Source organism: Poromitra crassiceps (assembly GCF_964638095.1).
Source record: "Poromitra crassiceps genome assembly, chromosome: 1".
NCBI classification, from domain to species: Eukaryota; Metazoa; Chordata; class Actinopteri; order Beryciformes; family Melamphaidae; genus Poromitra; species Poromitra crassiceps.
This window is the reverse complement of record NC_139623.1, coordinates 100,440,723-100,467,625: the sequence shown is the minus strand read 5'-3', so window position 1 is coordinate 100,467,625 and position 26,903 is coordinate 100,440,723. Positions and strand designations below refer to the sequence as shown.

The window sequence follows — 26,903 nt, the reverse complement described above, 5'->3', positions numbered from 1 at the left end:
GCCTGGATATCCCGATAATACAGTGATAAATTATGTATTTTCCCCCCTTGTTTTTTTCTGTGAAACGTTACATCTGATTTTTTTCCCCTATATTTCTGGCCCCCTTCTGTATCCCCCTCCCCTCGATGCCTTTCCAAGAAAGCGGAAAAACCCCCATACACTTTTATTGTAATAAGAGTTTGATAGAAAGAGGAGATAGTGGTGGAGGTGTTTTGTGTGGGAGCACATATCAATGTTATCAGCTCATCTCCCAGGGCCAGCTGCTAGCTGCTGTTGTTTTTAGCCTTATCACCTCGTGCCAATATGCCAATAAATTGCCCAGATTGTTAGCCGTTCCGAGGCAGGTCAGTCGAATTTGACAGGAGTGATGAAAATATCACTGATGCTCTGCGGATTGCGATTAGCTGCTGTAATATGATGTGTGAATTCCCCTCCCCCCTCACCTCTCCCCGGCTGCTGCTGGTGTCCATACCTCCATTCGTACCGAGAGGAGAACATTTTGATGCTTAATAGGAAGGAAAGATATGAACCGGCTGAATTGAAACCAGGCCTCTCACAGTAATTTTTCTGTAAAATTGCCCCCCAAAGTTTCATGGCGCAAAGGGGAATCTGGATGATGTAGGGGAGCGTGCCTCCGCCGAGCTTTATGGGAACACATTGGAACGGCCCTGTGAGGCCACGCGCGGACATCTAATGTCAAATGTGCTTATTAAACTGACTTAGTGCTCTTCCCCTCTTGTTGTCTTCACCACGCTGTGCACTCGTGCTGCTTCTCTTGGCCCCTGGTACTCCACATTGTCCACGCAGACAGCGCCTCTGATAACTCACATGAACCAAGCACCGCTATAGTGATTATACCAATCTGTTACTGTAAGTTTGTATTAGCAAGTGCACCCGTCTCCAGATCCTGCACTATGTCATATTGTCAAAACGCCTAATCAATCTACTCCTGCGATAGTGATCTTACATCTGAAAAGCCGGTCCAATGCAGTGGACCGGCAATAATTATCTCTTTGTGGTTGTTGTTGTTGTTGTTGCTGTTGGTGTTGTTGTTGTTGTTGTTGTTGTTGTTGTTGTTGTTGTTGTTGTTGGTGGTGTTGTTGTTGTTGTTGTTGTTGTTGTTGGTGTTGTTGTAACCCGTGATAGCCGGTGGATGGAGTTGGAACGGGGGCTAGTGGTGCTGTGGTGCTGTGGTGCTGTGGTAAACACACGGCTATTCCTGTCACATTTGTTATTTCATGTTTACAGGTGCATTGTCTTACTGATATGTTCGTCATTTTGAGAAGGCTGAGCTTTGAGGAATATGATATGAGAGAAATATCATTTCATGCAACCTTTTGGGAGTTATTTGCTTGTAATCACTTCCACTGTGCCTCTGTATACGCAGCCTGTTAAGTTACTTGAAGTCCCATGTTCTGTATGTAAAACCCTTACTGGACATATATGGTCTTTGCTTTGCTCAAGCAGTCAGTTTGGATGTCTGAACAAGAACTAAACAATGTAATCTCTGCCCGTGCCCAAAGTCTTTTTTTCTGTGGTTGCAACCATTTATTTCCATCACTGCTCTACAGTTAATCTTTCCAACTCCTTAGCATAAGGCCACTTTATGTAACGTCAGCACACTGTTTATCATATCAGGTGACATTTCTATCTTTGAGGGGCATTTATCAGAGGCAGATTACAGTAGTAAGGGATAAGGGGAGTGTTTACTGAATTGACTGCCAACATGTTGTGTGTGTGTGTGTGTGTGTGTGTGTGTGTGTGTGTGTGTGTGTGTGTGTGTGTGTGTGTGTGTGTGTGTGTGTGTGTGTGTGTGTGTGTAGGTGTGTGTGTGTGTGTGTGTGTGTGTGTGTGTGTGTGTGTCTGCATGTGTGCGTGTCTGCTTGTGCACATGTGTATGCATCTCAGTACACTTACAGTATGTGTGTTGAGCATGGAGCTATGTGATTTAAAGGGATATGAGCTTTAAAGTTGGTAGCAGAGGACCGGGTTCATCATTAGGAATGCACCAGCATGATATATCGGCAATCATGTCGGTATCGGCCGATGATGGTAATTCTTTTGTATATTGTATTGTCTGATAAGCAAAATAACAGCATTGTTCATATCGGTTATTGGTATCGGCCAACATTTTCATATTGAGACGAAATTAATGTGGTAAAACTACGATTTATGGGCTTTTCCAAATGTTTTGGAAATAAAGAAAGACATTACTTTTTCAAATTCACTGTGTTTACATGTGTTTTTCAATATGTACACAATTATCGGTTATCACTTATCAGCCATAACAGCAATGTTATATCGGTTATCACTTATCAGCCATAACAGCAATGTTATATCGATTATCGGTATCGGCCAAAATGTTCATATCGGTGCATCCCTCGTCATCGTCATCCATTTCCCAGAGTGTGTAACTTTGCTCCACACCTGCAGCAGGTTTTGACTCCCCTACACGCACGCATGCACACACACACACACACACGCACGTGCACGTGCACGCACACACACACACACACACACACACACACACACACACACACACACACACACACACACACACACACACACACACACACACACACACACACACACACACACACACACACACACACACACACAGCGTTTCACCCTTGTCCACAGCTGAGCCAGCTGACTCAGGCAGTCAGATGTTTTAGAGGTGTGTACACTATAAAAATGTTTGCATGCCAGCATCCCTGTACATTAAGGGTGTCTCTCTCGTCGGGTGACACTCACGCCGCGTCTCTTGTGTTGCTCTCGTCGATTTCCGTCAGAAGAAGAGTGGTTGTTGAATGCCAACTTTCCCTCAAACAGCTGTTCGCTGCCAATAACAGCTTGTGTTGTTGCCTCGTCTTAGCTGAAGGATCCCCAGTTGCCTCCTCACTTTTGACACAAAACAACAACGCAGATGAGTGTCATCTCCCTGCAATGTTCTCCCATTGTGTCCAGACTGAGTTCAATGTTTTTGTAAGGAGCAAGCACTTTTTTTCCGTCCTGTAACAGCAGGGGTGTAGCGGCGCTCTTCTTGCTTATGTCATACGCTGTACGGCTATAGGGAAGGGAATGCATTGCAGATGTGTGCTGCTGTTTCCTTTGTGGAAAACAGTGCTGTGTGATGTGCTGGGTGAGCTGGCTCTGCGAGCCTGAGATGTGGGCAGGGTTTACTGCTCTCTCCAGAGGTGGAGGTCACTTCCTCGCGCAGTTTCCTCTTTATCTTCCTCTTTCCTGAATTCCACCGCCATTATTCCAATAAGTCGTCACCATTGTGTTTGCGTTCATGCATTGTGACTCTGTCCCGGATCTGAACAGCATGTGTGCACTTTTGGGAAATATCTATCCAAATCATTATCTGCTGCTAATGGTTTTGTTATTGCTGGCTGTGTTTGCATTAGGGCTGGGCAATATATCAATATTATATCGATATCATAATATTAGACTAGATATTGTCTTAGATTTTGGATATCGCAATATCATGATGTGGCATACACAAGTGTTGTCTTTTCCTGCTTTTAAAGGCGGCATTACAATAAAGTGATGTCATTTCCTGAACTTACCAGGCTGTAGCTGTTCTCACTGAGCAAAAATCTCATTGTGTTATTTATTTTATGAAAGCACTAAGAGTCATCCCTACAATATTGTCGCAATATCGATATCAAGGTATTTGGTCAAAAATATTGTGATATTTGATTTTGTCCATATCACCCAGCCCTAGTTTGCATGTGTATTTCTATTTTCTTTTATTTGCCCCTTTTTTGTCTTTGTCTTTGTCTTTTCTTTACATCACAGTCCCTCACCATGTTGCCCTCCGTTTATTTACATTTGATATCAATGATGCCCATTGAGCCCCCGGGTAACAATTGACTTTCAGGCCGCTTGAAGTTAATAGCCTTGTCTCTTGCTTGTAGGGATCAATATTGGTATTAATTAATCACCATTATCAAGAGCAGGATCTAGTTCCATTTGTTGTTACATCAGCAAAATATCAATAGAGAAAGTGGACTACCCTGATCGTCATGGCAACTTCATCTCTTAGGTCAAAGAGAGTTTATCTTATCTTGCTGCCGAGAGTGGCAAACTGCTTAGGAATCTAGTTTAGACTCAAAGATCATCGATTTCGGCCTTTTTTTTTTCCACCCCCACCTTGTTGTTTCAGGAGAGAGGGGGAAAAGAAAGGCAGCATTCTAATCACAACAGAGATGTAAGATTTAAATATTGATGTCTAAAGGCCATTACAGCACAGAGGGCCTCTGGTCTCGCTGTTGTTCAAGTACGTCCTTTTAAGACCCAGACAAAGCTTTGATTATCAGAGGTGTCACCGTGGAGTATGTCTGTATAGCTGACAGCCAGCCACCGCCACACACACTCCACATCCTGACATGTTACAGGCCTCAACCTGCACTACCGGATACCCTGCCACTCGCTGTTTATGACACTCATGATATGTTGTGGATATGCAAGCTTGTGCTATAGTTGTCATTGCATATTGAGAATTAATTTAAATATCAGTAGAATTTGCTAGAAAATTTGATTTTTGAGTCTAGGCATGCATTACACATCAGAGAATATGCTGGACTGGTGTTGAATAAGCTTATAACAGAAGGCATTTTCTATTTTAGCTGCAGTGAATAATATGTAGGCTACAACCCCCCCCCCCCCCCCCCCCCCATGCAGTCAGTGTGTACATGTTCAGAATGAAACAGTAGCTTGATTATGAATTTGACTAATGAGTAGTCATTTTACAGCTGTATGTCACATAGAGGAGAGTGGAGTTGTGTGTTCTCAGGGGAAGCCGGCTCTGGTCTAGACTGTGTGGGGAGGGTAGCGCCTGCCTGGCCTGGGTGCTTGGATGTAGCTCATCATGCTGTGTAGAATGCTCCTCAGGGTTGGAGCACAGAGCAGGGGCACTGCCTGTGCTTTTTTCTTCTTCCTCTTTTTGCCTCCGGGACACAATTGCCTCATTTAACATTCTCTATTTGGCCCCTGCCAAGAGGGGAAATAGCCAGGGTGAGTAAGAGAGGCCGCCACACATCAGGAATTCTTCTTTCATTTAACTTGCACAGTCCCTTTTCACCTTGCTGATGCACATGGATCACGACTGGAGATATTGCTCAATTAAGGGAATTTGTGAGGTTATTTCTGTGCCATCTGGAGGTTTTGATGTATCATGGATATGGATATTGGGTTCATCACATTTGTGTGATGCTTTGACATCTCCATTGCCCAGAAGAGAAACGGCTCTGCGCCTCTAACAGGAACTTGCCTCTGCCATATTCAAGAAATAGTGTAATGTCCATAGGGTGGAATTCTCTCTGCTGCAGTGATATACATAACTTTTATTTGTCCATTAAGATCAGTTTTGTTTATTTCAATTTTGATTAGCTACAGTTAATCAAAAGATGTTCATAGAATAATAACATGTCTTGATTGAAGACAGTGAGGGTGTTGACTGAGTCTTGGCCCTAGCTAGGAAAGGAGGAGAGAAAGGAACAGGACTTCCTGCTCATATGATTCACATATGCATATATTTGTTTTGCTTTCATGGTTAAATCTTTTTTGAAAGGGGTTAATTTTGTGAGCACCCTTCCTAGACCAGGATAGCATTTGGCACAGCAGAAAGTGGTGCCCTAATAGCTATTGAGTGTACATCTGTGGCTTGGCAGGAATGAGGATGTGTTTGTGGGGGGCAGCACGAGGCACAACTTTGCATTAGGAGCAAAATGCAGCCGGCTCCATAGTTAAGGGATAGGTGGCAACAGAGGATTAAGTACTGTAACAAGCCTTTCACTTCAATTTGTACATCAGCATTTTCCCCCAGACCAACCGCACAAAACACATACCATCTTAAGGCTTCAGTGGAAAATCACTAATGACAAAGCTTTGTAAATAGATAAACAATTTATGTCAAATATGCTGAAAATATAAAACAAACTTCAAAACATGTTAATACTTTAAAGAGGCTATGTTTTGATTTGCACCATTGCAAAGCTGGTAAAGCTGTTGACAGCACAGCTTACACGTCATGTGATCAGAGGCCCTACTGTATCCACATGCATGTGATTAGGAGTGAGCACGGCAACGCAAATAAGCCATAATGGAACCATATTCTAATGGACACTGGTTGATGTCGATCGATAATATTTAAACTAGATTATGCAAATGAGATTAGAGGAAGTGTGTCTGAGAGTTGACCGTGACACAAGTGTGACGTGTTGCAAAGTGTGTGTCTCCTGCTGCTTATGATCTCCCAGCAGTAAAACACCCCCAGACACAAATGCGGCTGCTATTATTTCACAATCAGCCAATTTCTTTCTCTGTGTATTTCACGGAATGTTTATCTAGTAATTACTAAAAACTGTTGACATTGAGCAAGTGTTGTAGCCAACCAAAATGCCTTTTTTGTCTTATATCTGATCACATTTTTATCTTAGGTTCACTCAATCAGGCATTCCTGAAAACCAAAGATAACTGGCTCAAGCGTCTCCTTATTGGAGGCACGATTGTGGAATTAAGTCTCATTTTAGTCAAGCTAAACAAAAATCCATTGAGTATACCCTGCATGAAAGTATCCCATTTGTATTCATTTCTGTGATTAAAAAAATATATACCGATGATTTTCGCCTGCTGGTTTACAACCATCTTAGTCTAGGATGTAGCTGTGAGTCTGTGAGACGTATTTGACCATAATCAAGTTTTTTAAGCTTCAGAAACAGGATAACAACTGGGTCAGATGATAAGCTGGAGCAAAACAGGGAAAAAAAGGCTCCTCTGATAGACGAGGAGAAAATCTGATTGATTGATGTCTGCTGGCTTTGCCACCATCACAAGCCAGTTGACAGTTAGTTTGGGATCAGATGATTTCACTCTTAAGATTGGGGTTGAGGGGAAGCTAGGCAAATATGAAGGACACAAAGGTCAACGGCTTCTCTCCTCCTCTCTGTATCTATCTCTCCCTCGCAATAGCTTGCTTTGACACACTGTAATATGTTGCTAAGCTTTGTGGCAAGAGGACACATGGTCATAGTTTGTACAGTAATATCCTATTGCAGTAATCTCACGAGGAATGATTGAAAGTGGTGGAGGAATCTGGTACCAGCAAGGACCCGTTGACATCATCCACTGCTCTGGACTGGCAGATGTCTCCTTCCTTGTTTGAACTGGATTTTCCCATGGGACTGAATAAGTTAAACAACAGCTTTGACTTGACGTGAATCTGTTATTGTAAGCAGGATCTGATAAGACGCGACCATATTATGAGTTTGTGTAGCAAAGAGGCCAGAAATGGAATCTGCAGTGACTGTCTCTCTGTGGTTTGGGAAAAAGACGAGCATGGAACTGTGACAAAGTATGATTGGATGCGTATTGTAAATAAACACCCAAGTCTTTCACCATTGCCTCTCGGTCTCAGTCTCTCCACGAAGCTCTTGAAAAGACGTCCCATGCAACGTTGAATCTTTTGTTGCTGCTTAGATAGTGTATCACGGAGATACAAGTGACAAGGGCTTGGCTGGCTGCTCTCTGTTTTAATTTGACCCCATGTGGTACAGTAACAGCAACACTTGGATTACTTTTTTTTACCAAAGGCAACTCTTGGAAGACAAAATAAATAGTTTCTGGTCAGAACAAGCCGCAATATGGGTATCCAAAAAAATCGATTCATGTAAGAATCGCGATTCTTATCTTCCACGATTCGGAATTCGGAATCAATTCACAGCTCCCAAGAATCGATTTATTTTTATTTTTCATATTGGTATTTAACTTATTTCTCTTGAAGTCACTGATGACGACTGAGAAATACTACTTTTTTGTGTGCAAGTTTACAGTAGCGCGAATAAATGCTACCTTTTGTCTTGGGTTTGCCTTTGTGTGTACTGTCATATGTTTACATTAGTTACTGTAGATACAACATTAGATACACACTTTTTCAAAAAAAAAATACTACATAATCTTATGCACTTTATTCTGTTTTCATGGCATAATTTGCTACACCGCCTTTCTTAGCACACAGCAGACTGGAGTAGATCCTGAAATCCCCCTATACTGAATCAAGAATCGATGACCCCAGGTATCAGAATCGAATTGTGAGATACCCAAAGATTCACACCCCTAAGCCGTAATAACGCCAGTGTTTGTCTTTTTTGTTTCCTCATATGAAATTCAATAGACTGAATCAGCCAATTGTTTACAATAACGTCCGGGTAGACAACGCAAGTGTCACGGACATACAGTTTAATGGAGCGCAGCAAACTGGGTGGGTAACAACTGAAAGAAAGAGAAAATGGTTAAGTGTAAATGCATGTTTGATGCCTTCATATCTCATTAATCGTAACAACACTTTCACTAACGTTAGTTTGGAGACCTCATTTACCTGTTGGGAGTGGCACACAGAATCAAAACAATTACAGCTTGACTTCAGCCAAAGCTAGCAGCTCGTGCGACCAGCGGTGAGATGTCTGTTGGTTAGATTTTGTTTATCAACACAGTATAAAATAAGCACAACCACAAATGTCAGATAGGTCGGGCCACCGTGTTGAACTAGGGTTTATATCTTTAACGTTACAATTACGACTGAAAATGACAACAGAAAGAAACAATAAACAAGCTTGTGATATGTCCACAATTGAAATAAAACGGCAGGTGTCTACCCGGAAGCAGCTTTGTTGTTAACGCGATGTCACAGTGATTGGGTCTATAGAGACACTGCAGAGCGCGTCATCATTCAGAAACCACGCCCAACACGGGGGAAAACAAAACCTCCCCCCAATGACTGGCGTTCTCCTATGTCACGTGTTGCACACAAAGATCATGGGCCCTATATCTTTCCCCTGGCCTTAAAATAGTGTTTAACGCCAGGCCAAGGGCTATTTAGTGGGCGTGGTCAACGCAGTCCCTATTTTCCCCTCAGCGCTACACCCGGCGTTAACCACTTAACCACGCCTTTTAAGCGTAGAATTATGCCCAACTCTGGTCATTGGTGAACTGCAATTATGCAATGACATTCTTCCTTTCGAAGCTCCGATCCACTCGATCCATGTCCGGGTTTTGGCTGCATGCTGTCATCTCTTCATGCCAATTTGGATATCTCAGCACATCACAGATCATAGCCTGAATAAAACAATTCAACCTACAGCCAGGCAAATACAGATCTGTTCAGCAGGGCTGATGCGGTCTCCCTGTAGCCTACAATATAGAACGTTAACTATCGGTGACATTCCTGATAGCATCCAATTCCATGATGTTTATGTTGTAAACACATAACTTTCACAATAGTGAACAAGCACCCCCACTCGGCTCATTCAGGACAGGCTTAGTTTTATGGTAAATGGTAAATGGCCTGCATTTATATAGCGCTTTTATCCAAAGCGCTTTACAGTCAGTAGTTACATTCACCCATTCACACACCGATGGCGGCAGGCTACCACGCAGGGTGCTGGCACACCAACGGGAGCAATTTGGGGTTCAGTATCTTGCCCAAGGAAGGACACTTCGACACGCAGACTGGAGGAGCCGGGAATCGAACCACCAACCTCTTTTTATCCAAAGTGATTAGTGGACGACCCGCTCTACCTCCTGAGCTACAGCCGCCCCTTATAACTTGTAGGCTACCTGCTGCTCATGCACATCACAGCACAGGCTAAATGATGCGACATAAATATAGCCTACATTATGTAAAGTCATGGCATAAATGTGTTTTTATTGGCAAAAGTACGTGTCAAGTAAGCTAAATCTTGTTGGAGCGGACATCACAGTACAACCGTGTTACTCATCTATATCATGTTGTATTTGTGACGGATATATATGCCACCTGGATTACATGTATGTTTCACATAGTGTTGCGTTTTGATTTTTATGTTTTATTTTGTCCAATATTGAAATGTTCTAGAATTGCATGTTGTGTTAACATAAATATTATTTCTATCTACCACTTAGCCTACTTAGGCTGATTTGGTTGCTATTTCTTGTCAAAATGTATTAGCCTCTATGCATGCTGGGAGATTTCACATGTGTGTCTGTGTGTGACTTTGGTAGGGGAGCCGGCGCAGTGAATAAGGCCTGGTTTTGAAAAGCGCTAAGCGCTAAATTAACGCCAGGGGGGAAGATAGCGTTAGGCCGGTATTTAAGGCCGAAACGCCCATTCTGGCCTATTCTGGCACTGAGCCACGCCTCTTCGGCGTAAAGTGCATTTCGGGGCCTAAAATATGATGCTATCTTCCCGAGTCAGGCGCAAAGCGTGTTTTTTTTGCGTTTAGCGCTTAAGGCCAGGGGCAAGATAGGGCCCCATATATACGGAAGATGAACACTCCAACTTCCTTCCTTGACAGCTAGATCCACGTTTTTCTTCTCACCAATTCTCAATGGCTTCCTTGTTTTGCTCGGCAGTACAAACAACTTTAATTGGCGATTTCTTACATTTGTTGTCTGCGCAGCCCATCACCCAACAGCTTTTAGCTATGTTTAATTCAAGGAAAATGACGCTGGTGTTTGGAAGTGAATGGAGAGCTTTCCCCCATGATGGACGTGGCCTAATTCATGCAGTGTCTCTATAAGATGGGTGTTCGGCAGCACCCCTAGCTGTCTCTGAAATCCACTGAAGGCCCTGTCTCCTCAGAGGCGTCCATCTCTAATAGACGTAATAGACATGTCCATTAGCTTTGTGTGGGCGCTGCTTTCAAGATCAAGGTCTCACTTCTAATGAAGTGGTTATGCAAATGGAAGTCAAATTCTACTATTGTGAATCACTGTACACTGAAATGTAGCCTCCATTCACAGCCACTAACCAAGCAATAAAAAGGATAATCCCAAGACAATTCCATCCAAATGGAACCGGACATCATTTAGGCAAAGAGACAACAACTCTTTGTTTGTTTGAAGTGGTTGATATGACAACCTTCTTGTCAAAGACTCTGGGCGAATAAAAGGGATTTGTAATTAGCATAATTATCTCTTATATGTTTTCACCTAATGATGTCCATTGAATGCCTCAGGCTTCATTTGGAGACGGCCTCAGCGTAGGTTGGCATAGACTCATAATACAGCATGTTACATTATACAGTGCAGAAGTAATGAACTTCTTTCATCAGAGATGTTTATCGTGCAGTGCTTCTGGGGGAAAAGCCAATAGACTTCAGCTTTTTGTTACAGTTGGATTATAACAATTCTCATAGTTCCCACTTATCTTTCACATTCTCTCTACATGTGATATCAACCCAATTGGCTTCATGTCTAAACAGGATGGTTCTCTAATCTAGACCGCTGTTCGTTTCATGTAAAACATCTCATTCTGTGGCTTAGGCTGGTGGCTGTCTTATCGTTACGTAATTCACTGCCCTCTCTGCGATTTTCATTGTGGTAATTTATTTAAATTCCCCCATGTTTATATATTTCCTGTCTCCTTTCATTCAAAATGATTGCCTTTCATAAGTTCAAAGACTCATCTTCAAGACTTTTGGTAACTTCATAGATACAGTAGGAATTCACAGTGAGGGGAGAGAATGAGAGGGAGTGTTGCTTGCAGCACGTCCATCGGTGTCTCAAAGCTGAGCGCAGAGGTTGAACAAACCCCGATCAGAAGCGCTGATATGGCGCTGTAACAGTCCACACCATGGCGCTGTAACAGACCACACCTCAGCAGGTCCGGCGTGTGAGAGAGAGCTCAGCCTCCATGCATGTGTGGCGTTCTGCTCCTGCACTAAGGCCTTCAGTCCTGCATGTGGCTCCGCTCCTGTGGTTGCTTTGCTCTTTGTCCGCCACCTATCAGCATATCAGCAGTGTCTCTGAAGGCCGCTTGTATAATGCACCATTTATGTCTTTGTGGGGGGAGATGGCGGTAGCGGGCAGCCGAATAGCTCCAGGCCTTCCCCTCAGTGAGTGGATTAACGGCGGCCTGCTTTAGCGCACTCTACCGCGGTGTGAAATCAGGCCTGCTTCGGCGCCCGGCGATGATGCTCTCTCTCCCCATCTCTCTCTCTCTCTCTCTCTCTCTCTCTCTCTCTCTCACCTCCATGCAAAGCCTCTCCCAGCCATCTGTGAAATGTGGAAACTCTGTGTCTAAGTTGAGTTCAGATCCCATCCCCTCCGTCAAGCCTGGGCCAGGAAGCAAATGGGCAGGCAGTCGGCGAAGGGAGGAGGAGGGGAGGGGGTGGTGTGTGTGTGTGTGTGTGTGTGTGTGTGTGTGTTGGGGGGGGGGGGATCAGCTCACTGATGTCGTGCCGCGTGTGCAGGAACCCTGCCTGTTCTCCGCGGGCGAGTTGGAGGAGGGTCCAGGCCTGGGTGCCGGCCGAGAGATCTCTGCTTCTCTGCTCGCAGGTCCAAATCCCCCCTCTCTGTGTGCGCCTGTGTGGAGGCGAGGCAGTGGCACGGCTCCCCTGAGCCCCTGCCCAGGCCTTTGAAGATAAGATGGTGATACAGAGTGCCTGTCGCTACGTTGCTAACCGATGGTCTTTGTGCGACACACATGCCTGTCTCTGTCGGAGCCCACGGCTAAAACACCTATGGTCTCTTGACTGAGACGAATCGGCTGTATACGTCCTTGGGTCAAATGAGATTATGAATGGGTGACAAAATGCGAGATTGTGTGTTTAGGATGTTAGTGGTTCATTTTCCCCCACCCGCTTTGAACCGTGGCGATAACGCGGAGGTCTTAGCTGCCATGGCCGGTAGTGTGCTTGTTCACCAGAAGTCCACTGAGAAAAATCACTTTCATAATTTCCTCTCCTACACTCACCGCCGACTTAATTTTTTAGTTAATATTTTCCACGGGCCACAAGTCGTCCTCCTAACGACGTCGTTTGATTTCCCTGCTATCGGCGCTGTAATTGCTCTTGATTTATGATTTTTTTTAAACAGATTTCATATCTCCTCCGCATTTATAACCATATTTTGTGACACTCGCGGGCCAATTTGTAGCACTTCTGGCTCTCCACAGCAGCTTTTCACAAGGGCGACCATCATAATCAGGCTTTTGAATTATGAAGTCAATCTTCCTGTTATTTTTTCCCTCTGTCCTGTGGCTTTGGGGTTCAGATCTGTGCATAATGTCTTGTGATTGCGTGGCATTATGGTGGTTTGGAAAGCCGAGTCAGGGTCCAGCCGCGCATCATCTTTCCATAGACAATGTGAATCTCTGAGCTCATCAGGGATGGGGCGTTGATTGCTTTTTGATACCCCTCCAACGTGGACGGGGTCCTGCATACATCAGCTAATTAGAATGCACTTACTGCATGTGTGTGTGTGTGTGTGTGTGTGTGTGTGTGTGTGTGTGTGTGTGTGTGTGTGCGTGTGTGTGTGCGCGCGTGCATGCGTGCGTGCGTGTGCCCGTGCGTGTGTTAGAGAGAGAGAGAGAGAGAGACAGCACACAGACCCCACACTCCTCATCAGATCCACAGCCCAAGTGCTCTAACCACACTTACTAAAGGCTTTATCGAATTCCTGACAAGAAAAGCTGTGCAGAGCAATGCTGGGATTGGGTTTGATGTATTTAAAAAACAAAACTGAGAAAGAAAGAACAATACAAACTAATACAAACTAATTTCCCCATAGATAAACAATTGATCACTATACACTATAACAATAGCAGTTATTTTGGGCAGAAACTCCCCAGATCCCCATTAAATAGACGCTACTGTACAGAGAAAATCGACTGATGTACCTCTATCACACTGGCAGCACTGCTCCAGACCGTATCCAGTACCCTCTATCACATGGCAGCACCGCTCCAGACCGTATCCAGTACCCTCTATCACATGGCAGCACCGCTCCAGACCGTATCCAGTACCCTCTATCACATGGCAGCACCGCTCCAGACCGTATCCAGTACCCTCTATCACACTGGCAGCACCGCTCCAGACCGTATCCAGTACCCTCTATCACACTGGCAGCACTGCTCCAGACCGTATCCAGTACCCTCTATCACACTGGCAGCACCGCTCCAGACCGTATCCAGTACCCTCTATCACATGGCAGCACCGCTCCAGACTGTATCCAGTACCCTCTATCACATGGCAGCACTGCTCCAGACCGTATCCAGTACCCTCTATCACATGGCAGCACTGCTCCAGACCGTATGTACCCTCTATCACATGGCAGCACTGCTCCAGACCGTATCCAGTACCCTCTATCACACTGGCAGCACTGCTCCAGACCGTACTATGTACCCTCTATCACATAGCAGCACTGCTCCAGACCATACTATGTGCCCTCTATCACACTGGCAGCACCGCTCCAGACCGTATCCAGTACCCTCTATCACACTGGCAGCACTGCTCCAGACCGTATCCAGTACCCTCTATCACACTGGCAGCACTGCTCCAGACCGTATCCAGTACCCTCTATCACATAGCAGCACCGCTCCAGACCATACTATGTGCCCTCTATCACACTGGCAGCACCGCTCCAGACCGTATCCAGTACCCTCTATCACACTGGCAGCACTGCTCCAGACCGTATCCAGTACCCTCTATCACACTGGCAGCACTGCTCCAGACCGTATCCAGTACCCTCTATCACACTGGCAGCACTGCTCCAGACCGTATCCAGTACCCTCTATCACACTGGCAGCACTGCTCCAGACCGTATCCAGTACCCTCTATCACACTGGCAGCACTGCTCCAGACCGTATCCAGTACCCTCTATCACACTGGCAGCACTGCTCCAGACCGTATCCAGTACCCTCTATCACACTGGCAGCACTGCTCCAGACCGTATCCAATACCCTCTATCACACTGGCAGCACTGCTCCAGACCGTATCCAGTACCCTCTATCACATGGCAGCACTGCTCCAGACCGTATCCAGTACCCTCTATCACACTGGCAGCACTGCTCCAGACCGTATCCAGTACCCTCTATCACACTGGCAGCACTGCTCCAGACCGTATCCAGTACCCTCTATCACACTGGCAGCACTGCTCCAGACCGTATCCAGTATCTCTATCACACTGGCAGCACTGCTCCAGACCGTATCCAGTACCCTCTATCACACTGGCAGCACCGCTCCAGACCGTATCCAGTACCCTCTATCACACTGGCAGCACCGCTCCAGACCGTATCCAGTACCCTCTATCACATAGCAGCACTGCTCCAGACCGTATCCAGTACCCTCTATCACACTGGCAGCACTGCTCCAGACCGTATCCAGTACCCTCTATCACACTGGCAGCACTGCTCCAGACCGTATCCAGTACCCTCTATCACACTGGCAGCACTGCTCCAGACCGTATCCAGTACCCTCTATCACACTGGCAGCACCGCTCCAGACCGTATCCAGTACCCTCTATCACACTGGCAGCACCGCTCCAGACCGTATCCAGTACCCTCTATCACATAGCAGCACTGCTCCAGACCATATCCAGTACCCTCTATCACATGGCAGCACCGCTCCAGACCGTATCCAGTACCCTCTATCACATGGCAGCACCGCTCCACCATATCCAGTACCCTCTATCACATAGCAGCACCGCTCCAGACCGTATCCAGTACCCTCTATCACACTGGCAGCACCGCTCCAGACCGTATCCAGTACCCTCTATCACACTGGCAGCACCTTCTTGATCTAACTTCGTTCTCTCTCTTTCTAAAAAAAAAAAAAAAAAAAATTACACTTGTACCACTGTTCCTTCAGAAGTTGTAGTTGTCATAGACTGTGCTCCATAGTTGATTGCTCTATTGCTGACAAAAAATGTGTTATTGTAAGTCGCTTTGGATAAAAGCGTCTGCCAAATGACGTAATGTAATGTAATGTAAAGCACCGCTCCAGACCGTATCCAGTACCCTCTATCACATAGCAGCACTGCTCCAGACCGTATCCAGTACCCTCTATCACATGGCAGCATCGCTCCACCATATCCAGTACCCTCTATCACATGGCAGCACCGCTCCAGACCGTATCCAGTACCCTCTATCACATGGCAGCACCGCTCCAGACCGTATCCAGTACCTCTATCACATAGCAGCACCGCTCCAGACCGTATCCAGTACCCTCTATCACATGGCAGCACCGCTCCAGACCGTATCCAGTACCCTCTATCACATAGCAGCACCGCTCCAGACCGTATCCAGTACCCTCTATCACATGGCAGCACCGCTCCAGACCGTATCCAGTACCCTCTATCACATGGCAGCACCGCTCCAGACCGTATCCAGTACCCTCTATCACATGGCAGCACCGCTCCAGACCTTATCCAGTGCCCTGTATCACATTGGCAGTGCCGGGGTTAACTTTTCTCCCACTGTAGGTAATGATGGTTGGTTTGCTTGAAGGTCTGAATGGATGGCACAGCGGTGGGGAGGGACGTTACAGCAGCTAATTAGGCAGTGCAAATGAGTGAGTGGTATCATTCTGTGCACCTTGATGATATTACTGTCGTGGAGCATCAGAGAGACACTTGGGTGGAGTTTTGCTTTTGCATCACTGACTTCTGGGGTTCTGGGGGCATTTCAGTACACAGCCATGCACACAATACACACACACACACACACACACACACACACACACACACACACACACACACACACACACACACACACACACACACACACACACACACACACACACACACACACACACACACACATAGACATAGCACACACTTATTTTCTCTCCCCCACTCTCTCTCTCTCTCTCTCACACACACACACACACACACACACACACACACACACACACACACACACACACACACACACACACACACACACACACACACTCCACAGGACTCCTGCTAGGCTCTCCAAACATCCTAGCCAAGCTATGATCTGTGGATGGTGTTGGGGCGTCTCTATATATTTCAAAAAGGCATCCTATTACACCCCAATGGCTTGTGGGGAACAGTACACTGTGGTCTAGTCTCCAAGCAGCAGAGAATAAAGTGTAGGACGTGCCACTGGAACAGAAATCTAACTGCTGTTTCCTCAGGTAATCTTGACTTGGATCTTAATTCCAATAAAGTGTTATTTTTTTCTTTTTTCACAGCATAAGCCAGATCCAAGCAAGAACACTCCACTCTGTATTTCTGCGGTCATACTTTATTGAATATCATTTCAGATAAGAGGTGTAATCCTTTGGGGGAAGTGATGTATATTGACCAGCTCAATGATAGCGTACAGTGCATGTCTCTCCATCTGAGTGGTGAATAACGATTTGTGTCGTCTGCTCAATCAAACGCTGTGGAATATTGAAAACTGCCCTTCTTGGTTGTCAGTCTCTAACTTTGGCCAAGTTTGAATATTTATCATGTCACTGTTGCAGCCAGGTGCGACGATATATAGACAGATATTGACCAAGGGGTGTCGTTGTTTTTGTGCTTACTGGGTTAGAGAGTGAGTGAGTGAATCAATCAATCAATCAATCAATCAATCAATCAATCAAATCAATCAACCAATCAATAAAAGGCCCTTCTGCAGCTGCCTTTATTAGGGTTAAACCGATATATCTTCCAAATTGCCATTTTTATTATTAGATATCAGATAATTGACCAGTTATCCACTGCCAATATGATAACCACAGCTACATCAAAACAGTCTGTAAAATCTGCAGTGAAGTTTTATGTTATTTATTTATTTAATTGTTCAATAATGTTTTTTGAGAAATGAATGCTTTGTTTAAAGGCAGTAATGTATCCCGCTAAAAGGATTTGATAAGTGTGGGTTTCAATCATGGTTTCAATGGAGTGTTATTGTCACATGCTATGGTCTAGACTCTAAACCAGGGGTGTCAGACTCATATTAGGTAGAGGGCCGGATTTGTTCAACTGAGACCTCATGGGGGCCGGATTTTTTTTTTTACTAAAATCAATTCGACTCATTTACCCATTTACTTCACAAAAGAAATACTGCTCTTTCCATTTCTCTTGAAACTGCCTGCATTTCGTGTCAACCTTTCTCTTTTTCGACAGCATCTTGTTGATTCCTTTGTTTTTTGGTAGGTAGCCGAATGCGCGATTCAATTCCAGCGTGGCATCATCGCGGCTTTGTTTACACCTGATGACCTACTGACATACTTCCTTGTAGTGCAGGTTAATTAACTTATGAATGAACTCTTAGCTTGCTTATTAGCCACACGTAGTTCATGATAATGGGGTGCGAATTTAATAATAATAATAATAATTTATTTATTTTTTAATATTCCAAAACATCTCGCGGGCCGGATGAAACCTGCCCGTGGGCCGGATCCGGCCCGCGGGCCGTATCTTTGACATCCCTGCTCTAAACGCTGTTTCAACTATGTTTACCACCCGCTCAAGAAAAACGGATTGCTTGTATCTTTGGGCATAATGGTCAAACTTAAAGATCTTGAATATAACGGGAATCTGCGACTTCCGTGTAAATACATCAGTATTGGTACTGTTGGCCTCCAATTAGCCCTAGCGGTTGAACCCTCTCCTCTCCAAACAGAGCATGGTGGAGATCAAGCAGCCAGCCAGGTGACCTAGGTCAATACAGCACTGTTAGTGTCACCTCTCAAAGTGACTGCTTTTCTTCCCTCTCTGCTCCCACGTGCTTCAGTTCATCAGGATGTCTTTTATCTGGGCTGGCCAGGCCCATGACCCATGAGCTCTGATAGCCCTGTGGGGCTGCAAGAGGGCACATTGTGGAGACCAAAACACAACTTAAGTTTTCTCTCACATCAACTTTGCCTGTGTGCACCTGTGTGTTTGTATATGCATGTGCGCTCGCTTGCTTACCTGTGCATGTTCTTTTGAGTTCTTTAAGCAATAGTTCAGTCACTGTGAAAAGCAAACCTCAAACAGAGTTTACTGGAATGGCACATAAGGAGGACGAGAAATTCTTCGTGAAATATGTATCCTGAGTTGAATGCAAATTCACATTTGGGTAAGCGAGTTTTAAGAGAATATAGAATTAAGCCTGAAACCACCTGCCAAAGCTGCAGTAAACCTAGCACATCTAATTCTAAAACACTAGAAAGTAAGGACTGCCCATGTGCTCAGAGCTGTTCCATTTCATGAGCCGGCAAGGAGTGCCGTGTTTACTTTCCTTTGCATAGAAGAAGACTGTTAAGACAAACATGAAAGAAATCACCAAGAGTTGTTGTCTCTCGTGTTGTGTGTAATGCAGCTTCTTACCGTCTAGCTAGTCTCTGCCATCTGACTGCTATTTGAAGTCAGCAGAAGTCAACAATATTTGCTTTTCAGCAATTCTCACCCGCTGTGTCTCTGTTTGCGTTTGAAAGTGTGACCAATATGCAGTCTCTCTCTATCAGTTCACTGCGCTCGGTGCCTTGGAAGGAACGGTCCATATTTGGCGTTTGGTTCAGTGGATTGTCTATGAGTTCCTTGTACCTCCGGGTTGCATCTCGTCATTGTCTCAGCTCTGGGTGCTGGTGGTTGGACAGGCAGGACATTGGGGGCAGGAAGCAAGGTAGGACCATGACGGAGTGGTAGATACCCTTAACTCAGACCTGCTGGGGTGTGAGCTCACCAAACCACCAAGACCTTTTTGGTCACGTTTAAAAATCGTTTAATCGTTTAAATCGTTTATCGTTTAAAAAGACCGGGAGAGTCCCACTTTCCTGCACCTTCAATGTGACAGAGCCAGCTAGAGAGGGAGGCAGGGAGGTATGAGAGAAACAAGAGAGGATAGGTGTTCCAGTGAAATACAGGCGACATTAGTATTATTATTCACTAACCCCATATCCAACATACTTCACTCTCTTTGCCCTCGCTCATATTTTCTCCCTCCATTTCTATTTATACCTCGTTGTCCCTCTCCACCTGGCTCCTCCTCTCTAACACCTGCTTTGCCTTGTAACACGCAGCAGCAGGCCCGCCACAGACCCCAGCTCAACACATTCCCAAACACACGGCCCCCTATACTCCACTGAGCACATCTTTGTGGATTTGAAGCATGGGGTGCTATTTCTAATGCCATTCTCCAGCGGGTCCGTATGAAAGCGCGCTCCTTTTCTCCAGTGGAGGTGCGGGTGGGTGGGTGCAGAGGGGAGGCTGCGGAGACCCTCGCGTTATCAGCACCAGATGCAGGTTGACTTCAGACTTTCAATGGAAGGTAAAGAGAGAGAGGGGAAATTAATGAGAGCCATAAAGCCAGCAGGATAAATAATTAGGCAAGCGGTCCTAAGATCCGTCCCTTCATTTGCAGCCGCCGATAAATTCTCCTCGCAAAGTTTGTCGTTGTTTGTCAAAACTGAAGGCTGATGCTATTTGCTCTCGGTAGTTGTATGCATGTGTGAGATTTCCGTTTTCTTTGCCGGCGTTGTTATGACAGTGCTGCTCGCCGCGTCTCACCGTTAACTCTTGTGCTCTGTTGTCCCTTCTTCATTTGTCACGGATATCCGCGTGACAGGCTTCTCTGTCCTGCCACCGATAATTGGCCAGACCACTGCTTCCTCCGAATGTGTGCAGCGTAGGCAGACATAAGGCCGGTGACAATTCACTTGTCATAATGTTCTTCATAAATCAATTGGATGAGAGCGTGTCATATTTCTGTCCACGTTTTTTTTTTTTTTTTTTTTCTTCAAATAATCAGAGGGACATAATATTGCTTGTTTCCTCCTGGTTGATGTTTCCCAGTTGAGCTTATAGGAACAGTGCATGGCTGCAGAACACATTTTCTCCCCACAGATACCCAACCACACGTTTACGTTCGACGAGTGATGTCATTCCACCCAACTTGATTGCCACTCGGCCGTGCTCCTCGTCAGGATCAAAGCTAATTTTCGCTGCATTAGAGGACACTGTACTGTGTGTCGATCTGGAGTGTTTACATGCGGTTCACTCCCCGAGGATTTGCTCTTATTGTTGTCACACTGTATGGAGCGCAGCCACGCACATTGTTCTAATACTCCGCCGGTAGATTTGAAAAGAGCTGAGCAATCACCGAAAGACTTACATTATCCTCCAGTCTTTGATCGCTATTCATGTGTCTGCACAAGGTAATCTTCCCCTCTAATCTCATTCACAGATATAAATAAACAAGTAATGCTGCAAATGAGAGAGAGCACACGAGTGAACATCCAGAGGATTATGGTAATTTGTGGCTAAGTAGAGGTATTTATAAAAGAAGGAATAATAATAAAAAGTTGCTTCAGAAAAATCTATTTTTCACTCTATGAACCTGTGTACTCTAAGAAGAAATTAATTGGTATTGGTTATTTTCTTCAAATAGACTCCATGAGTAAATGGTGAAGAGATAGTTAAAAGAAATGGACATTGTTTAATTCCTCCGATGCTGTTAAACAAAGCATGTTGTTATAATGTAGTTATCGTAGTGTTTAATGATGAGAAGGTATTGCTCCACACAAGGGAAATTCTCTTGGGGATTTTTTTGTTGATATACTGTACTGTAGATACTTTCATATTTGCTCACTATCGTTTAATGAGTGCCTTATCAATAAAAGCGCAAAATGCGTCCAAATCAACACACCCATATTGCCAGTTGATTTTTAGGACATTTCTTCTTTTTTTCTAATCTCTTCCAACTTGACATTTGGAAAGTCGGAAATCAATTATGTCTCCTACCCAAATGAAAGGCGGAAAAAACTAGTATATGACTTTAAAGTCAGCCTAGCTTGCCTTTGACACGGCACATTACAAAGGGAAAGGAAAATCACACTGCATACCTGCTCCATAGAAAAAAAAAGCCTTTGAAATGGACTGCTGGGTGGGATCCAGTCTGGCACAAGTCATGGCATTGATGGCACAGCCCCTGGGCACAGGCAGACTTGGCCTGGACAAGATGGTTGCTGGGCCCGTATCACTGGGCACTGGCCCATCCTCTGGGAGCTCCTAAGCCATGCCGTCTGAAGAAGAACTGATGGGGTTGGCAGCACATGTGGGCATGCTGCAGCTTTTATTTCAGTCAAAACAGCCCCGATGTTATCGCCTTCAGCCACCAACACAGCAGCATCACTGAGATGAACACCTTCAGCCACCAACACAGCAGCATCACCAAGATGAACACCTTCAGCCACCAACACAGCAGCATCACCAAGATGAACACCTTCAGCCACCAACACAGCAGCATCACCAAGATGAACACCTTCAGCCACCAACACAGCAGCATCACCAAGATGAACACCTTCAGCCACCAACACAGCAGCATCATCAAGATGAACACCTTCAGCCACCAACACAGCAGCATCACTGAGATGAACACCTTCAGCCACCAACACAGCAGCATCACTGAGATGAACACCTTCAGCCACCAACACAGCAGCATCACCGAGATGAACACCTTCAGCCACCAACACAGCAGCATCACCAAGATGAACACCTTCAGCCACCAACACAGCAGCATCACTGAGATCACCTTCAGCCACCAACACAGCAGCATCACCAAGATGAACACCTTCAGCCACCAACACAGCAGCATCACTGAGATGAACACCTTCAGCCACCAACACAGCAGCATCACTGAGATGAACACCTTCAGCCACCAACACAGCAGCATCACTGAGATGAACACCTTCAGCCACCAACACAGCAGCATCACCGGGGCTGATCGAGATGATCGAGTGTCAGACGAATTCTTCCCACAAATTAGCTTCAAAACAGAGGGAAAAGTTTTATTTTGTTCTCTCTTGACCTTTTTTTTTTGCTTTACAGGATATACAGCCCAGGTGCTGCAAGTTTAATCGTACACCACCATCTCTATCTTCTGCATTGAGGTGACAGTTTGTTACAGCTATTTGGACATTTGAGTTGGCCTTCAACATGCAAAACATCAGCACAATGACATTGATAAGATAATCATGGATCCCACTATAGCCTCCACTTTTTCCTTTTCTTTTCTTTTCCCCTTGTCTCAAGCCAAGATAGAAACTTGACAGCTGCAACAGTTTTCAGAAATAGTCAGATGATAACCATCCACGGGGGTGATGGAACTTGCACCTTTGATGAGAAGTTGAAACGAGAGTGTTTCAGACAGTGTTGGCTTGGCAGAGCATTAGACATGGCTGGAGGCAGCAAGGGGCAGGCGGGGGATCGAGCTGTTTAAATAGGTCTCATCCAGAGGTGACGAGAGCACCGCATTCGCTCAACTGGAGGTATGAGCCGGGGCTGCCAGTACATATCTTTCCTCTTTCATTATCTTTATTTCCTTATTATTTTAAATGGCCGGTGTGTGTGTGTGTGTGTGTGTGTGTTTTCTCTTCTCTAGAAGCTTTTTTGATAACCATTTAGATTGGAGCTTCATTAAAAAACCTCAGACAATGGAGTGACTTCTAATTAAGAAGCGCCGCATCTGGCCCCTGGCACCCTATCCCGTTGTTCCATCTATTTTGCTGGGGAGAATTCATTTGTTTCTTAATTAAGAAAAACACCAATAGCGTGAAAAATCTGCTTATGGTACCTGAATCCTAATTAGTTAAATAGTGAGGGGAAGGGGGAAAGCGCATTCCAGTAGCCCTAGAAATGAACTCGGAGCTGATAAAAATGAACTAACTAGCCTTGCATAAATCGAAGCTGGGGAGAAAGTGTACCATCATTATGGCTAAGACAATATGCAAACTATCTTCAAAGAAATCAAATTGCCGGAATGTTTTCATTTGCATGTATTAACCATTAACATAATGAGGAGAAGTGACATTGGACCCGGATTGTGTGTCTGTTCGGATTGATAACTCTGCTGCATCTGCAAATAGTCTCCTCTGCAAAATTATGCTAGCAGTCAAATCAGTGTTGAACTGTGGAGGGAGAGAGAGGGAGAGAGAGATGGAGGGAGAGAGAGGGAGAGAGATGGAGGGAGAGAGAGACAGAGAGAGATGGAGGGAGAGAGAGACAGAGAGAGATGGAGAGAGAGAGACAGAGAGAGGTGGAGGGAGAGAGAGACAGAGAGAGATGGAGGGAGAGAGAGACAGAGAGAGATGGAGGGAGAGAGAGACAGAGAGAGGTGGAGGGAGAGAGAGACAGAGAGAGATGGAGGGAGAGAGAGACAGAGAGGTGGAGGGAGAGAGAGACAGAGAGGTGGAGGGAGAGAGAGACAGAGAGAGATGGAGGGAGAGAGAGACAGAGAGAGATGGAGGGAGAGAGAGACAGAGAGGTAGAGGGAGAGAGAGACAGAGAGAGGTGGAGGGAGAGAGAGACCGAGGGAGATGGAGGGAGAGAGAGACAGAGAGAGATGGAGGGAGAGAGAGACAGAGAGAGATGGAGGGAGAGAGAGACAGAGAGAGATGGAGGGAGAGAGAGACAGAGAGAGATGGAGGGAGAAAGAGACAGAGAGATGGAGGGAGAGAGAGACAGAGAGAGGTGGAGGGAGAGAGAGACAGAGAGAGATGGAGGGAGAGAGAGACAGAGAGAGACAGAGAGAGATGGAGGGAGAGAGAGAGACAGAGAGAGGTGGAGGGAGAGAGAGCAGAGGTTTTTCCTTTTTTCCATTTTATCAGGCAGCTCTGTGCAAACCTGCTGCAGTGTTGAATCTCAGCCATCATCCTCTGACAGCTATCCTTAAACAGGAAGAGGCCGGAGTCATTGTCTCATAAGGCTCTGCGGAAAGCTGTGTGTGTGTGTGTGTGTGTGTGTGTGAGTGTGTGTGTGTGTGTGTGTGTGTGTGTGTGTGTGTGTGTTTGTGTGTGTGTATGCGTGTGTGCGTGCGCACGCGCGTGTATGTGTGTGTGTGTGTGTGTTTGGAGGGGGGGGGGGGGGGTGTGGTGTAGGGGGAAGTGCCCATGTGGCTGGTAGCTGGAGATGGACCTGGAGTGGGCACACTTCACACTTCTCACCCTCCCCCACATATATATAGTACACATACACACACACACACACACACACACACACACACACACACACACACACACACACACACACACACACATCTCAGTGCTTCCAGGATACCAAAGACTCACTTATCTGTTCCGTAAAGAATCACCATGGCCCACATTGGCGAGTTGGGTGGGCAACCAGCCAAATCCGCTGTGTGTGTTTTTTTCCTACTGCAGGCATCATGCAATATTCAATATTCAAAATCATTTTTCCAACGTGCTATTTCCCAGGATCAGCCTCTTAGGTCAAATTATTCAATTAAGTGTCTGTTTATTACTGATACCAAAGCTGGGTGGCAGTTCTACTTATCACCTTTTTTGCAGATTGGTGTTCTCGCAGAATACCACCATAAAGATTGCCTTGGCTGTAATTAAAATGGCACGGAGACAAATTTGGCGCAGGGCTAAGACACGGGGAAATGAAGGAGGCAGGGGGAAATTGCAGGGGCGACGTTCTGTCATCCAATGAAAAAGTTGAAGCTGTAAAGCGGTAAGAGAAATGATTGTCAGAGCGCTTACTGTACACCACAAAGGAGCAGGTGTATAAGAGGAAGGTGTCACCTTGTGGTGGCGCTGTTGTCATCGCGGTGCGTTTGTGTGCAGAAAACGGTCAGGAAACGGGGACTGGGCTTTGTGGCTCTGATGGAAGCGAGTAAGCAGGAGTCAGGTGTGTGTGACGGAGAGGATGCTGTGGCTTCCATCCATCCACAGGTCATCCACAGGCTCTGTGTGTGTGTGTGTGTGACGGAGAGGATGCTGTGGCTTCCATCCATCCACAGGTCATCCACAGGCTCTGTGTGTGTGTGTGTGTGACGGAGAGGATGCTGTGGCTTCCATCCATCCACAGGTCATCCACAGGCTCTGTGTGTGTGTGATGAGCGATACAGTGCCAAAGTCATGCCCTCTTCCCAGATTTCACTCCCCATTCATTTTTCCATAGACGTTTTGTAAAATTCTTATAAAAGTAATTTTACAGTAGTTGGTCAAACCAAACAATTTAGCTATTACAATCAGGAGAGAGTATAACATTTCACTTGAGAGAAAAAAATATTAAAAAACATCTCCCCCCCCCCCCCTCCCAGTCCCCAATTTTACAAAACGTGTATGGAAAAATGAATGGGAAAGAAATCTCTAGGTCGTATGCCGAACCAACCTGGAAGAGGGTGTGACTTTGGCTCTCAAAAGGCAGGCTGTGGGGACACGTGTTCCCGTGCCTCGTGGCAAACATACCTTTCACCAACTTTGACTCCATGAGCCTGTGTGACTTCTGGGATATGGAAGAAATCAAAGGGCCAATAAGCTGAGTGTTAAGCCCGACAAAAGAAAGACAAGGAGAAAAAAACACATAGAAAAGACCTGAATGACGACTTTGGATTTTGACAGAATCTTCTTGCGCTCCCTGACAAAAATGTGCATTGTTATCACAGATAACTGGTGATGTTTTCGCTTGGTCGTACATTTTTGTGAAATATGTAAAATGTAAAGCAAACCTCTAACGATTCCATTAATGACGCGGATCTTGCTCTTTCTCCCCGAATCGCGTCTTAGCGGGCTTCTCAGCGCGGGACGTCTCATATCTGAATATTAAAAGGCAGTTTCAAGCTCATCTGCAAATGTGATTTGCACATATCACACTTGTGCAGTCGTCAAGCTGCTTCATCGCCAAGGCTTCTGAGCAGAGGGGGGGGCGGGGGGGGGCTTCTGAGCAGAGGAGGAGGGGGGGCTTCTGAGCAGAGGAGGAGGGGGGGCTTCTGAGCAGAGGAGGCCAGGGAGGAGGGGGGGGGGGGGGAGAAAGATGCACATATGGGTTGATGTATTCCGTTTCTGACCTAATTTAAATCCCTGCCAACACAAGCTCATATGCATACTGTACATTTGCTAAATTACAGAGGGTAAACCTTGCCTCCTCACGGAGACAGGTGTAAACATCAATGTTGTCATAATGCACCAGCAGTAAATATGATAATCGTGTCGTGCTGCAATAGAGCACAAAATAATTTGGACATCATTTGGATGCCTGAGGGGCCCAGGGGAATGCCCTCCAGAACGAAGGTGGCCCATTGACATGCTATACACGCCAAGATATAATTATGGCTGCCTGTCTTTGTTCGTTCCCAAGCTTCCTCTCAGAGCACTAGTAATTTGCTTGTGATATTTTGG

General features: G+C 45.6%; 1 protein-coding gene across 2 annotated transcripts in view; it reads left to right on the top strand.

Annotated features, from left to right (window-relative positions):
* Positions 1 to 26,903, top strand: part of zfpm2a (zinc finger protein, FOG family member 2a) — a gene marked incomplete at its 5' end in the record, with an annotated part of 184,620 nt that overhangs the window by 3,114 nt on the left and 154,603 nt on the right. The gene's annotated exons all lie outside the window — the stretch shown is intronic.